At 38.9% G+C, this 14,357-nt stretch overlaps 1 long non-coding RNA gene across 1 annotated transcript in view; it reads right to left on the reverse strand.

Annotated features, from left to right (window-relative positions):
* Positions 1-11,028: 11,028 nt before the first annotated feature.
* Positions 11,029-14,357, reverse strand: part of LOC113600607 (uncharacterized) — a 54,977-nt gene continuing 51,648 nt past the window's right edge. Inside the window, exons 2-3 of the long non-coding RNA XR_008292582.1 lie at positions 13,390-13,446; positions 11,029-11,222 (exon numbers count right to left, since the gene is read on the reverse strand). This is a non-coding gene — a long non-coding RNA (uncharacterized LOC113600607). The remainder of the gene's footprint in view (positions 11,223-13,389; positions 13,447-14,357) is intronic.

The raw sequence follows: 14,357 nt of genomic DNA on the forward strand, positions 1-14,357 counted from the left end.
CACAAAACAACAAACAAAAGAAAAAAAAAACCCCAAAGAAATGTAGTGGAAGGATCTAGGAGAAAGGGTAGTTAAAGAATTGGAGGAACAGCTAAATAACTACATTTGAAGCAGGACAGAGCCTGGATGGTGATAGCAAATCTTGGAGACAAAAAGTAATCAACAGAGGAGTGACCAGACTCAGACAGGCTTCTGTCTGTGTCAAGAAGTTATGATTTCAATTACTGAGAGGGTTGCCAGATGTAGCAAGTAGAGTATTGGACACACAGTTAAGTGTGAACTTCCAATAAACAACCAAATTTTAGTATAAGCATATCCCATGCAAAATCTCATTTTAGCAATTCTAATTAGTAGAAGTCAGAGTCTGAGTTGCTTAATTTGGGTCACATGTCTATCCTTAGTCCCCTGAATGAACCATCTAGGAGCACTTAAAGTAATGGATGATAGGCTTTTAAAAGAAAATTGGGTTTTTCAACCACAGGAAGAGGCAAAGAATGTTAGGATGTCAAAATGGACCATTCTATCTATCTATCGATCTATCATCTATCATTAATATATATGTTTATCATTGTCTTTTTACATAAACATGTAGTAGGGTGATATTAAAAATATTTTTTATTTAAAAAAAATTTTTTGTATAGGGGCACCTGGGTGGCTCAGAAGGTTAAGCATTCGACTTCGGCTCAGGTCATGATCTTGCGGGTTGTGGGTTCGAGCCCTGCGTCGGGTCTGTGCTGACAGCTTGGAGCCTGGAGCCTATTTCAGACTCTGTGTCTCCCTCTCTCTCTGCCCCTCCCTGTTCACACTTTGTCTCCCTCTCTCTCTCAAAAATAAATAAACATTAAAAAAAATAAAAAAAAATTTTGTTGAATATTTATTTATTTTTATTTATATTCAAGTTAGTTAACATATAGTGTAGTCTTGGCTTCAGGAGTAGAATCCAGTGATTCATCTCTTACATATGACATCCAGTGCTCATCCCGAGACATGCCCTCCCTAATGCCTATCACCCATTTAACGCCCCCCTAGACCCCACCCTAATATTTTTTTAGATGTTGATAAGTCTGGATCAAGGTTCTCTGCTGTGCTGCATGTTATCTGTGCTGGATTGTGGGCAGGAGGTCTGGGGAGGATCTGAGGATCCAAAGAAGCCATAGAGAGGCACAAGGAGCTCTTGTTAACATCTGTTTACTGCTCAATATACAATTATTAGATGGTACAGGGGTGCCTGGGTGGCTCAGTCAGTTGAGTGTCAGACTTCGGCTCGGGTCATGATCTCACAGTTCATGAGTTCGAGCCCCACATCAGGCTCTGTGCTGACCGCTCAGTGCCTGGAGCCTGCTTCGGATTCTGTGTCTCCCTCTCTCTCTGCTCCTCCCCTGCTCACATGCTGTCTCTCTCTCTCAAAAATAAAGATTAAAAAATTAAAAAAAAAAAAACATGGCACAAAGGTAAACCTTAAGAAAGTGACTGTCCTTGTTTAGAAAAATACCTTGATGTAATGTTTTGACAGAGTTCGGGTGTCGCCTTTAAAAACAGAGGAGGAGAAAGCTAAGATATTCTGTGAAGGGTTAACATGAAGCTGAATCTGTGCCAAGGAAGAAATTAGAGAGTAGTAGAAGAAGACAAGAATGTGAGGATGCACACAGTCACTGGCCAGACTCTGGAAGGATGGTCATTGAGGAACGCCTGGTGGCATGACAGTACAGGACTTTTAAATGAGAATGGTTAATATTAAAATTTAAATTGGTTGTTGTGCTAAAGTATGCCTTATGAGAGCAATTTTGGAAGAAATAATATAAAAGGAGGTATGCTCTGCATGTGGGTTAGCGGAGACAGGAGAGAAGGGAGCAGTCATGGGAAGTGGGATGTGAGTGAGTCTGAGAGCTCAAGGGCTCAGAAATACAGAATGTGGGCATCAGAGGAAATGTGAGCTGTCAAAAACCCTTTTGAATTTTGTGTGTGTGGTGGGAGGAAGAATCTAGCATTTTATAACAATTTAATTAAATATCGGAGTACAGGGTGACTCCAGCTGACATTTGAGTCATAGATATGACCTAGATGGATAATTTACATTATGCAGTTGTAGCTTTCAAAAAACTTTCATTTGTTTATTTATTTTTGAGAGACAGAGAGAGAGAGAGCACGAGCAGAGGAGGAGCAGAGAGAGAGATGGAGACACAGAATCTGATGCAGATTCCAGACTCTGAGCTGTCAGCACAGAGCCCGACGTCGGGCTCAAACTCACAAACCGCAAGATTATGACCTGAGCTGAAGTCAGACGCTTAACTGACTGAGCCACCCAGGCGCTCCCGTTGCAGCTTTTATATTAACCACCAATTGTTTCATTCTAGGGATTATTAACATGTTGGTTGTCAGGAGTGGCTGGCTGTCAGTCCTATTCCTGGTTCCCAGAGTCTTCTATGTCATTCTTTTTGTCCCAAACCTTGTGATGCTCAGATCTTAAGTCTCCCTCTTTCTTGTGAGGTACCTAGGTTCTTTGTTGCCCTCTGTGTTTACTTGTAGTCTAGTAGTTATGATACAGGGCTTTCTCAGTGCATGTCTAATATATGTGCCTATGTACAGTATATGCTGCTCTTGCTGCTACTATTCATACTATTATATTTCTTTACTTTTCTCTTTCATACATGCATATTCCACTTGGTGCCGATATTACTGTGAATAGGAAACAATTCCACCCTTTTTGGAGCGTATGCCTGAGATCATGGGCTCTGGGGTCAGACCACCTGGAGTAAAAATCTTGCCTCCACCACTTGTTATCAAGCTCCGAGACCTCTCTCTGCCTCAGTGGCTCCCTCCTGTAACAAATTGAATGGGGTTATTTTAATTGGGTCTCAGAATCATAGAATTGGATGAATATGATTGTTGATTTAGGACCAGCTCTCATTATTGCTCATTCAAGGTGACTTTTTAAGCCTCCCTCTAGGGTGACCCTTAGGAAACCGCCCCCAGAAATCCGAAACTAGAACACTGATAATAGCGGATTCTGATACATCTTTCTTTCTCTTGTTTATGGCAACTCCTCTCCCAGGTGTGCTGATCATTCTCCCTCTTTCCTTAGAGCACATTTCTATTATATCTGTTCACCAAACGTTTTTAGTCATTTTTAAGTTTATGAAATCAAAATATCAGACTGCATATAAACTTCTGCAGCTTATCTTTTCACTTAAAATTATATTGTTGAGATTCATCCATACCTTTCCTTAAAATTTGTTTTCAATGTTTATTTATTTTTGAGAGACAGAGCACAAGCAGGGGAGGGGCAGAGAGAGAGGGAGACACAGAATCTGAAGCAGGCTCCAGGCTCTGAGCTGTCAGAACAGAGGCTGACGCAGGGCTCCAACCCAGAACTGCGAGATCGTTACCTGATCGAAGTCTGACGCTTAACCGACTGAGCCACCCAGGCACCCTGAGATTCACCCACATCTTTGTGTCTAGATGTTGTTCATTTGTTTTGACTGGTGTAGAGTACTTTATTGTATGAGCATACCAAAATAACATTATTTATTATTCATTTCTTCTTTCAGTTTTCTTATTTCAGTTTTGTTTTGTTATTTCTTTACTACTAGGCAACAGGGTTACCATACACATCTGTGTATAGGTTTCCTGGTGTAGGCATACAGGAGTTTCTCTTAGGGAGAGAATTACTGGATCATAGTCTATGCATATGTTCCACTTTACAAGACAAAACCAACTAATTTCCAAAGTATGGAGGCATTTGCAATTGATTTTTGGTATGGTATAAGCCTTATGTATAGCCTTCTTCCAACTCCATTTGTTTAAAAGACTTGCCCCCAAATGATTTGGTGTGCTAATCTTTTTTATATATCAAAGTTCCACATACATACATGTGGATGTATCTTGCAATCTATATTTCATCGATTAATTTTTCTGTCCCTCTACCATGCCAGAATGGCTATAGCTTCAAAACAAGTTTGGATATTTGGTGGTGGCTGAGATCGCTCTCTTTTTTCTTGTTAGAGAGAGGGGGAGAGAGAGAGAGAGAGGGAGTGTGAGAGTGTGTGCTTGAGGGGGAGGGGTAAAGGGAGAAGGAGGGAGAGAGAATCTCAAGCAGGCTCCGTGCCCAGCACAGAGCCCAAAGAGGGGCTCAATCCCACGACCCTGGGATCATGACCTGAACTGAAACAAGAGTCAGCCGCTTAACCCACCCAGGTGCCCTAGTGTGATCTTTACTGTAAGGTGTGTTGCTGTTCTTTAGATACCCTTTATGTTGTAATTTACTGAGGTTTTATTTTATTTTTTTAAAGTTTTTGTTTGTTTATTTTGAGAAAGAGAGAGGGAGAGACAGAATCCCAAGCAGGCTCCATGCTGTCTTGAACCCATGAACCACGAGATCATGACCTGAGCCGAGATCAAGAGTCGGACACTTAAGCAACTGAGCCACCCAGGTGCCCCTACTGAGGATTTTATTAACTTTTTTCTCAGTATATGAAAAAGGTCTTATGGCTTTTCTCCTTTAATCTGTTAACGTGGTAAATTACGTTTCCAGATTTTATAACACTAAACCAAGCTGCGCATTCCTGAGATGTACCCAAGTTATTCATTGAGTATTGTCACTTTTTATGTATTATTGAATTAAAATTATTAATATTTAGTTTGGGATATTTTGCAGAGAAATGAGAGAAATGGGTTTCCTTTCCCTACTCTGTCTGGCTTTGCTGTCTTGGTCGCTGTCTTCACAGAATGATTTTGGGAATCTTTCATCTTTCTATTCTCTAACACGTTTGAAGACTGGGTTGATCAGTACCTTAGCAAAATGTAACTGTACTGTCTGTGAAACGATATGCACCTAGTGGTACAGGGAGAATGCTGCTAAATGTTTAATATCTAGCTTTTGGTTGGGGAGAGAGGCAGAGTTGCTAATCTGTAGTGTCTGGCAATTTCCATGGTATAAACTCTCCCACCAAGACTGATCTCAAGCTACTGATGTCAGTGTGACAGCACTGAATAAGGATGGTGATGACATCACTGAACAAGGATGGAAGCTCCAGCCTGCCACATCATGATCCATAATTTCTGCTTCTGCCCTGCCGTCACACTAAATGCAAAGGCAATTTCAGTGCAGAAATTGGAGTCAGAGGCTCTAAAGGGAATCAAACCCTGGACGATGATGTGATATTAAACCTCTCCTCACGCTCCTCTCCCAGCCCGCCATGGGCACTGGGGAAAACTTTATTAATTTAATTAATTAATTAATTATTAATTAATTTAATTAAAATTTATTAATATTAAATAAATATCACATTAACATATTTATGTTAAATATTAATAACAATTTATAAAACAAGAAATTTTCTAATGACTATTTTACAATGACATAAAATAATAATTTACAAAATACAGATAAATATTCATTGAACACCTGTTCTAGTCACCAGAAGAAGCACTGCTCTAGGTACTAGGAAAACAGCATGAATAAAAGAGACACAAATATCTGTATTTTCCAGATCAGTTCTCTTTCCATCCCGTTTCACAGAAAAATAATCACACATTCTTTGATTCACCCTAAGAATATAGTCACTTTGGGCAAGCTGTGGAAACTTGCCATAGCCCCCACTCCAAAGCAGCCCTTGAGCTCTCTGCTGACTTCCAGATTTCCAGAGACAAAAGCCTGCTCAGTCTGCTGTGTCCCTAATAATGAAGATCTTCTGAGTGGTCTTGTTGAAACACCTTCTCCAATCCTTTCTCAATCATTAGACTTGTTTTGAGGGGACTGGAGCCACCCCACTCTTTCTTAAAGGAAGAGGGCTTGGGGCTCAAAGGGTTGACTTTGCCAAAGAAACTACCTCACAAAATCCTCTTTCTCACCTGTGCTCTGTTGGTGATGCAGGGTCATTGAGAGCAATGGTCAAAAATGCACTCTTGAGAGTGTTATTTTTAAGTTGGTGAGGGGTGGTAAGGGTAGAGACAACAGGAAGTCTCTAAGGGGATTTCTGTGTGTTAAAGATGACTAACAGGATCCCGGATGTCTGGCTATTGTTTTTAGTCTACAGCTAAGGTTGTTTTTAGTCTACAGCAAGGCATTAACATTAAGGCAGCAGTGGGTTCCTTGTGGAATGTCCCATTCTGCATGTCTTAGGTATTTATCAATGGGCTGCAAGTTGTAAGGAAATTTAATTTTATCTCTATTTCTCTTGGCTTTGTTCTCCTCATCCCTGGTATTCTCTTCAATCACCTTTTGTGGATAAGATCTTGTTCCTAGTGTTGTAAAACCACCTTTCAGCTACAATTTTTCAATTTTGGCCTTCGTCAATCCTTTGAGCGACCTCAGTCTTCAATGTAACATTTTTGGCCTGCACTCTAAATCAGAATGTCTGGTTTAAATTGTAATCTGAGACTGATGACAGTAGCTGTGAGACATTGGGCAAGTTACTTAACCCGTCTGTGCCTCAGTTTCCTCATCTATAGAATAGGGTTTACGGAAGTTCCTGCCTCAGGTCTTTACCGTGAGAGTTTAAGTATGACAAGTTCTTACGATAGGGCTTGGACCACTGTCAGCCATTGTTATTTTATAGCCTTTCTCTGCGCATCAGTTGAAACTGCTAAATTAACATCCTGTTGCTTCATTATGTTTCCTCTTAACCTTTTTTATTTTCCTGTCTTTAGATAGGACAGGATTCAAGTCCATCCAAGGCACTCATTCATACCTAGGCCTCTGCTGGTGATGCCATTCTCCCACGTAAGAGATTTTCCCCCTTTCTTGTTCACTATGTACCGTCGACATAATTATGAAAAATGAGCCTCTTCATTAAATTTTCCTAAGCTTGTCTTTGAAAGAGCAACTTCTAAGCTATTACCAAGCAAGGAAGAGAGTACAGTAATCATTTTTCTTTTTTAGTGGCAGCTAGAAATTAAAGCTTTCTGTGGGAGGAATTTAGTAGTAACTTTCAATACTGGTTTCTTTATTTTGTCTTTCAAGAAGGTAATTCTTCAGTAAGAGTGAGTGACTCTTTTAAAGAAGTTAAGGCAATAACTTTTTATGATGTTAATGATGGTTGGAAATAATATTGCATTATCAATTTGTGACATATTCAAGGAAACACATCTCTATTAAATTGCTTTTCTCTGATTTTTCAAGGGTTATAATAGTTGAACTCTAAGTTCACAATAAGGTCATTAGAATCATAATTCAAAAAATGTGAAACTGGACCACATGATGCAAGGTTTCTTGATTTCTTGATGCAAGACCTCTGGAATTGCAAAGTAATCAAATTCAATATTTTACCTACTTAGTAGAATTCAGGTGCCAGAAAAGTACTTTGCATTTTTTTCTCACTGAAGGTCATGGAATCTTTGAATATTCTCCAGTGGAGATCAAGCCAGGTTATAATTCATACAACTTTAGGTTAGTTTTGTGAGCAGAAAAATTCCCATCTATAAAAGAAGTAGGAAAACAACTCCTCTGAGGAATTAGAACCTCATATATTTCAGCAAATAGAGATTAAAGCTATTTTTGTGGAATGATTCTGGTTTTACTTCATATAGTAAAAAAATTTAGTTCAAACATTTTTTTTCTGGATTGGTTTCATCAACCAAATCACTGGATTTATGTTTTTCCTTTCCTGCTTCTTTGAATTTAGTTGATTGTTTGAATTAATCAAATCTACCTGTTGTTTTGGCATTATAATTCCTGATTGTTTTTCATGGGATGATGCTGGTCCTGCGAGATATTCATTCATTCATTCATTCATTCAGTGTTTATTTATTAAGTACCTGCTATATGTCAGGGATAGTTATTGGGGATAAAGAGGCAAACAAAACAGAAAAGATCTCCGCTGACACAGTTTACACTCTAGTAAAGGTGATGAGAAATAAGCTAATAAAGTGGTATTTCTATAAGATCATGTAGTAAATAGTACTCTGAAGAAAAATAAGGTAAGGAGCTAACAAACAGAGAAGGAGCTTGTTATTTTAGAAATGATGCTTTTTGTAAATGGTAAAAACTTTCTGATAAAGTGATACCTGAATGCATATCAGAATAGGGTCCATGAGAAAGGCATAGAGATATCTGGAGGAAGAATGGTCTAGGCAAAAGAATAGCAGTGGGAAGAGTTCTAAGGAAAAAGAGTGCTTGATGTATTCCAGACATGGCAAGGCAGTCAGTGTGGCTCGGGGAGGCATATGTGAGACAGATACTGATAGAAATGAGGGATCGGATCACGTAGGACTTTCTGGAGCTTGGTCAGAGCTGTGATTTCCATGCTGAGTTGATGTGAAGCTATTGGAGACTTTTGAGCTAAGAGAGGGTGACATAAAAGATGACATAACACATATTTGATTTATACTTTAAAAAAGAGAATTTTGGGGCGCCTGGGTGGTGCAGTCGGTTAAGCGTCTGACTTCAGCCAGGTCACGATCTCGCGGTCCGTGAGTTTGAGCCCCGCGTCAGGCTCTGGGCTGATGGCTCGGAGCCTGGAGCCTGTTTCCGATTCTGTGTCTCCCTCTCTCTCTCTGCCCCTCCCCCATTCATGCTCTGTCTCTCTCTGTCCCAAAAATAAATTAAAAACGTTGAAAAAAAATAAATAAAAAATAAAAAAGAGAATTTTAATTGCTAAGTGGAAAATGTATGATAAGTTGGGAGTGCAGGTAGGATATTCTAGTATTTTTTTCTCATGATTCTATGGTCAAACAAGATTTAGAAACATTATATTAAAGATGAGTATTAAGGGACTTTTTTTGTAGAGCTTTGATATGTTGATGTGTATTGTATATCTCAGTGTGATGGAATATGCAATTCCCAATGTTAACCATGAAAATATCTTTAAGGACCCCCTTTGGAGATTAGTGTTCATAGACCTCAGGAGAGTGATGCTGATGCAGACACCACATAAATAAATCATCTGTCTTTTGAGAAACATAAACACTTTCAAACAAAGCTGAGAGGGAAGTTTTCAATCAGAGTTCCTCATAATTTCTTCTGCAACCTTAATTCCTAACCCTGGTGAGATTGTTTCCTGTTTTTTAAGCAAGGAATTGTTAGGATAGATTTTTTCAGAATTCTGTGTTGAGAAACAGCGCACTGAGTATAATTCTAAATCCTTATGGAGTCTTGGTCTGTGTCTTTTGGAGCTAGCTTTTGATTAAATATCCACATTCCATTTACCAAAGGAAATAGTGCATAGAAGATACGTGTACATCAGTGGAAAGACAAGTCTGCCTTCTTGTGGAATGGCTAGTTTTTAATGGGCAGGAGAACCCTGGATTTGTCAGGAGAAATATTATGCCCTTTTGGGCAGGATGTTAACCTGGAGACAAAGTTATTCACACTAGGAAGTATGCTCATTATTTTAAAAGTAGTTCTTTAGCTAATGGAAAAAGCAAGTCATGGAAACCTTAGATTTTTCTTATCTCTTTGACATGATACGTGTGTCTCTTAATTATCTATGGAAACCAATTCAACACATCACTGTGTCATCACATTTTATTATCTCTGAAAAGATACTGGAAAAATTTCTACCCTATAACATTGCTAAATTAAAATGTTTTAAAGGTTAATTGTCAAATCACTGCAGGGGGAGGGAGGACATTTCAAAAGGTTGAGTTTCCAGACTAAATAATGGGTCTTTATCCTATCTAAAACCATTTGCTTAAGGTGGTTTTGGGTTTGCTTTATAGAAGGTTTGGTTACATGGGGGGGGGGGGGGGAGGAGGGGGAGAATAGATGTACAAAGTGGTAGTTTGAAATAACCCACATACTTGGGCCCAATGAGGCTCCTTTCCTTAGGACAGGAGGTAGAATATGCAGAGCATGAACTGGGCACCAGGCTATAGAGCAAGGGCTTTGGAATCAGGCACTGTTTGGCTGGAACCCCAACGTTTTCACTTCCTAGGTGTGTGGCTACTGGTTGTTGTTTACATTCTGAGCCTCCGTTTCCTCTTTTAATAAGAAGATGGTGATGGGTCCTTAATAGGTCTTGTGAAGATGTAACAGGATAATACATTTGCAACTCATTTGTTGCTATCCCTGGGTGGAGCTGATGTTTTCCCCCCAGCGTGCCAACTTTGAAGCAGAATTTGGCTGTTTACATTAACTAGAAAGGAACCACTCCAAAACACTAGTGAACAATGTGTATTTTACTAAATACATTGAGGGAAAGTTAAAAGTGGGCGTTCACACAGCACAGGATATATACCATTTCAAGCTGAAACTTGGAATTAGCTATCTCTTGCCAAGTGGGCAGGACTGCTAATTGTAGCACTATATCAATATATCCCTTCTTCCTTTTAGCAACAGAAGCTTCCAGGTTTTAGCTGAGAACATGGAAACCCAGCTAGAGATGACATATTTTAGTTTCTCTTCATTCAGCTGTTACCAAGTAACCAAGTCAGGCCCATGGGGTATGAACAATGATGCTTCCAATTGTCCTGTCATCTTCTCAGAGTTAAAGCTGCTTGTCTTGCACTCTTTTCCATTTCTTGTGGTTTAAAGAATACTGACAAACATCTTTAGAAGTTTAGAAGTTCCCAACTATTTATCTTTGAACTATTAAATGCTAGCAAAATATGCCATCTCATTTAAGCCACTACATCTTGAGTTCTATTTGTTAGAGCAGCCCTCTGATCATACACAGACGAGTTCTCACTTTCAAATCTCTTCTCTCCTTGTCCTCCAGGGCCTGGTTTTCCAAGTTTGTCTCTCCCTTCCTGCACCTAATGCTCCCATCTCACCCCCTTTTACTCCCTTTATCATGCAGCTCAATTTAACTCTTATCCATTTCCTCCAAACATCACTCCTCAGGAATCATTCCTTTCAGTCCACAAGGAAGCCTCCAGTCACTGGGGTGTATCTTCTTTAGAAGGTAGAAGAGAATTATAAATTACAAATAGCTTTTTCCCATGTTACACATGGAAAACACTTCACAGACTATGTAACTACCATGTAACAATTGCTCAATGATGGGTTCTTCCATTTTCCATTTGGCCCTGTGCCTTCTCCAGGAGTTGACATTAGTTCTGGAACAAACTGGAAAGATCTAATGATCTACTTCTACTGTGGATCAAAATCGAGCCATGTGAAAGATTCCGATTAGCGATAACCTGAGCCAGGTTTACACACTTTAAGAATGCTTTGGATGAAAGAGAATCTTCTCGGTGAATCCCAAACATGATTGTTAATCCAAAGGTTAAAAATATGTAGATTCTGGGGTCCCAATACTGGAAAGTCTGACTTTATGAATTTGCTGTAGGGTCAGGAAGTCAGCATGTTAGCATATTATCTCAGGTAATTTTGATGCAGTTATTTAGCTGGTGCATGAACTGACTAAAATCTTGGATATTATGCGTCTAAGATTTGGCAAAAAGCAAGTTAAGGGGAGACAAATGTCAGGTAATGCTCATTTCCACTACTTTCCCCCCTAACTCTCACCTCCCCTGGTAACACCAGAAAGATTAAACTAATAATTCAGCCATGGGAGAAGGAGCCTTAAAGGTTTCCAACTACATCAAACCATGGGTCAGATTGCACTCTCAAGTTCTGCCATGTATGGCCAAGGACGATAATGGGCTTTGATGCTTACACATCCAAGTAAGCATCACAATTTGGCTTGGTATACACATAGAAATTGCCAATGAAAGACAAAGGGAGAATAACAGGAAATGGGAACACATCTGTTTGGAAGCCCAGCTACCTGATATGTTAGCTTTGGCAACCCTTGTACACTTTGTCCTGCCAGTGAAGCTACTGTCAGGGAAATTGAAACACTGACCTCATATGGCTGGGATCGGCACCAGTAATGCCTCTATACATATTAGGCCTTCAAAACAGTTCCAGAGGTTGATCTGGGGCTCAACTTGGCAGCCCTAAACCACACAGATCATTACCTATAATGGGAATTATGTATGTTTATTATTGAGCTGATTTCTTTTGAAAATGTTCATGGCTTAGAGCTGTAAAACTCACATACAGAAAATAAATTCAGTGTTTCAATTAAAAGCAGCAACTTCCAAACAGAAAAATATGTGATAGAGTTTCAGAGTCCTAACATGCTGCTGCAAACGCTGAAGGTCAGAAGAATATATTAGGAGGGAAAGTGCGGGGGCATCAGAGGCAACGAAACAGCCTTTGGAAGCTTTCTCTTCCATTCTCTGCAAAGAGTTGGGTGTCCAACAAGTTTCCCATTGCTGACCATCCCCCACCCTGCCCCAAGGGATCATAGGAGGCGGAGCTGTAAACTGCAGAGCCCATGTTTAGAGGACCTTCACTACAGGACCAGAGCCATGGGATTTTATCCTCTTTGTATATTTTAGTTTTAAGGAACATCAAGAGGCACCATTTATAATGTAAAAAGTCTGGGGTTTCATTACATTTAACTTCATGAAAGAGTTTGTACAACCTTCTGGTGCTACTTTTGGGCATAGCTGTGAGTATTGAGCTGGCAGATGAACAAGAGCTATTAATAAAAAGGCTCATCCTCTAGATTAGCACATTGGATTATGTGATTTGTCAAGTTGTCAGACATGAAGAAGAAATTATTTGGTCTTGTTTTGACAGAAATATGCTCAAGCATTTTGGATTACCTTCCAGGCCCTAAGTGTTCAGAGAATCTCAACACCTCTTGATTCAGTGGATCAAGAGACCTGTATCATTTCAAATTACGCTGTCATCTCTTTTTGTGAAAATTTGTTTATGTTCTACATGTCTGGTGACCATTTCTCTGGACGACTGTCTAATAAAGACCTTCTCATCTTTATCTTGTTGCTCTTCTCTCCCTGCACTCTCTCACCAAGAATCATGTACCTCATCCCCTAGCAAGTTTCTAACAATAATGTTTATTGAACCCCTACTTTGTATCAGGTTTTGTACTTGGTGAGGCACACACATATGTTTATTTCATACTTTAAACACGTCTAAGTAAGTGATATTCCCATTTTACAGATGAAGAAATTGTTACTCCGAAAAGATATATATATATATATATATATATATATATATATATATATATACACATAAAAAGCTTGGTCAAAATAATGAAACTAGACAATGTCCAAGCTACGATTTGAATCTATGTCTTCTAACTCCAAACCAGTGATGTTTCCATTATGTCATTCTGCTCTGCCACCATTGTAAGTAAGTACTTGGAATTTAAGCATATACACTTATGCACTTATGCACATATGCACTTATGAATTCCAGTGCATATATTATGCAGTCTAAATTCAACCTGGTAGAATGTTGTTTGATTAAAAGATTAGAATACACAGACCATAGACTATGGTACTAAAATCAAGTCTTTTTGTTTTATATCAACTAAGGAGTTTCAGGGATAAGAACCCCAGGTGGTCTGAACCTGATAGAGCATGCTCAGTTGCTCAGGGGACAATGATGCAAAATAAAGGACATTTTCTTACCTTTGTAAACAGGCACCTATGCTGATGTGTTCTTGGAAATCCATGTTATGATGGAGCCTGTCAGGTAAAATAGTATTAGTTCCTGTTATAAATATATTTTGATAGAAAAAGAAATAAATTTAGTTATAAACCTACTATTGAGCTCTTGGTCTGACTCCTAAAAGTTAAGTGAATTTGGCAAATCTCAATCTCCCTATACTACTGTCTAGTTACCTATAAAATGGGCATTATAACACTAGGCAGGCCAACACTCCCATCCATGTAATACTAGATTATACACTCTGGATTAGGGGCCACTTCTGTGCGCCTTAAAGAGTACTTGGCACAATAGGAAGGTCCATTCTTTATTGAAATGATGAAGCTAAAATATGCTAATGGGTACGAAAGTAACTTGGAAACTATAAAAGGAATTGAACTAATTATTTTTCTTAAAAAATAAACATTTTATTTTAGAACAGTTTTAGATTTTAAAAATTTGAAGGCTATATATAGGTTTCCCAGTTTCTCCTATTGTTAGCATTTTACATCAGTGTGGTGCATTTGTCACAATTAATTAACCAATATCAATACATGGTTATTAACTAAAGGCCATACTTGATTCATATTTTCTTAGTTTTTATGTAATATCCTTTTTCTTGTTCCTTGCTCTAGGATCCCATCGTAGTACCACATGACATGTAGCCATCTTTAGGTTCCTTTTGACAGTGAAAATTTCTCAGACTTTGCTTGTTTTTGATAACCAGGAAGTACTGGTTGAGTAATTTGTAGACTGTCTCTCCAATGGAATTTTCTATGACTAGATTGGGGTTATGTGTTTGGGGGAGGAAGACCACAGAGTTAAAATACCATGTTCACCACATCATATCAAAGGTACACCCTATCAGTATGCCTTATCCTTGTTGGTGTTAACTTTGATCACCTGGCTGATGTAGTCTTCACAAGGTTTCACCACTGTAAAGTTACTTTTT

Source organism: Acinonyx jubatus, chromosome F2, assembly GCF_027475565.1.
Source record: "Acinonyx jubatus isolate Ajub_Pintada_27869175 chromosome F2, VMU_Ajub_asm_v1.0, whole genome shotgun sequence".
Taxonomy (NCBI): Eukaryota; Metazoa; Chordata; class Mammalia; order Carnivora; family Felidae; genus Acinonyx; species Acinonyx jubatus.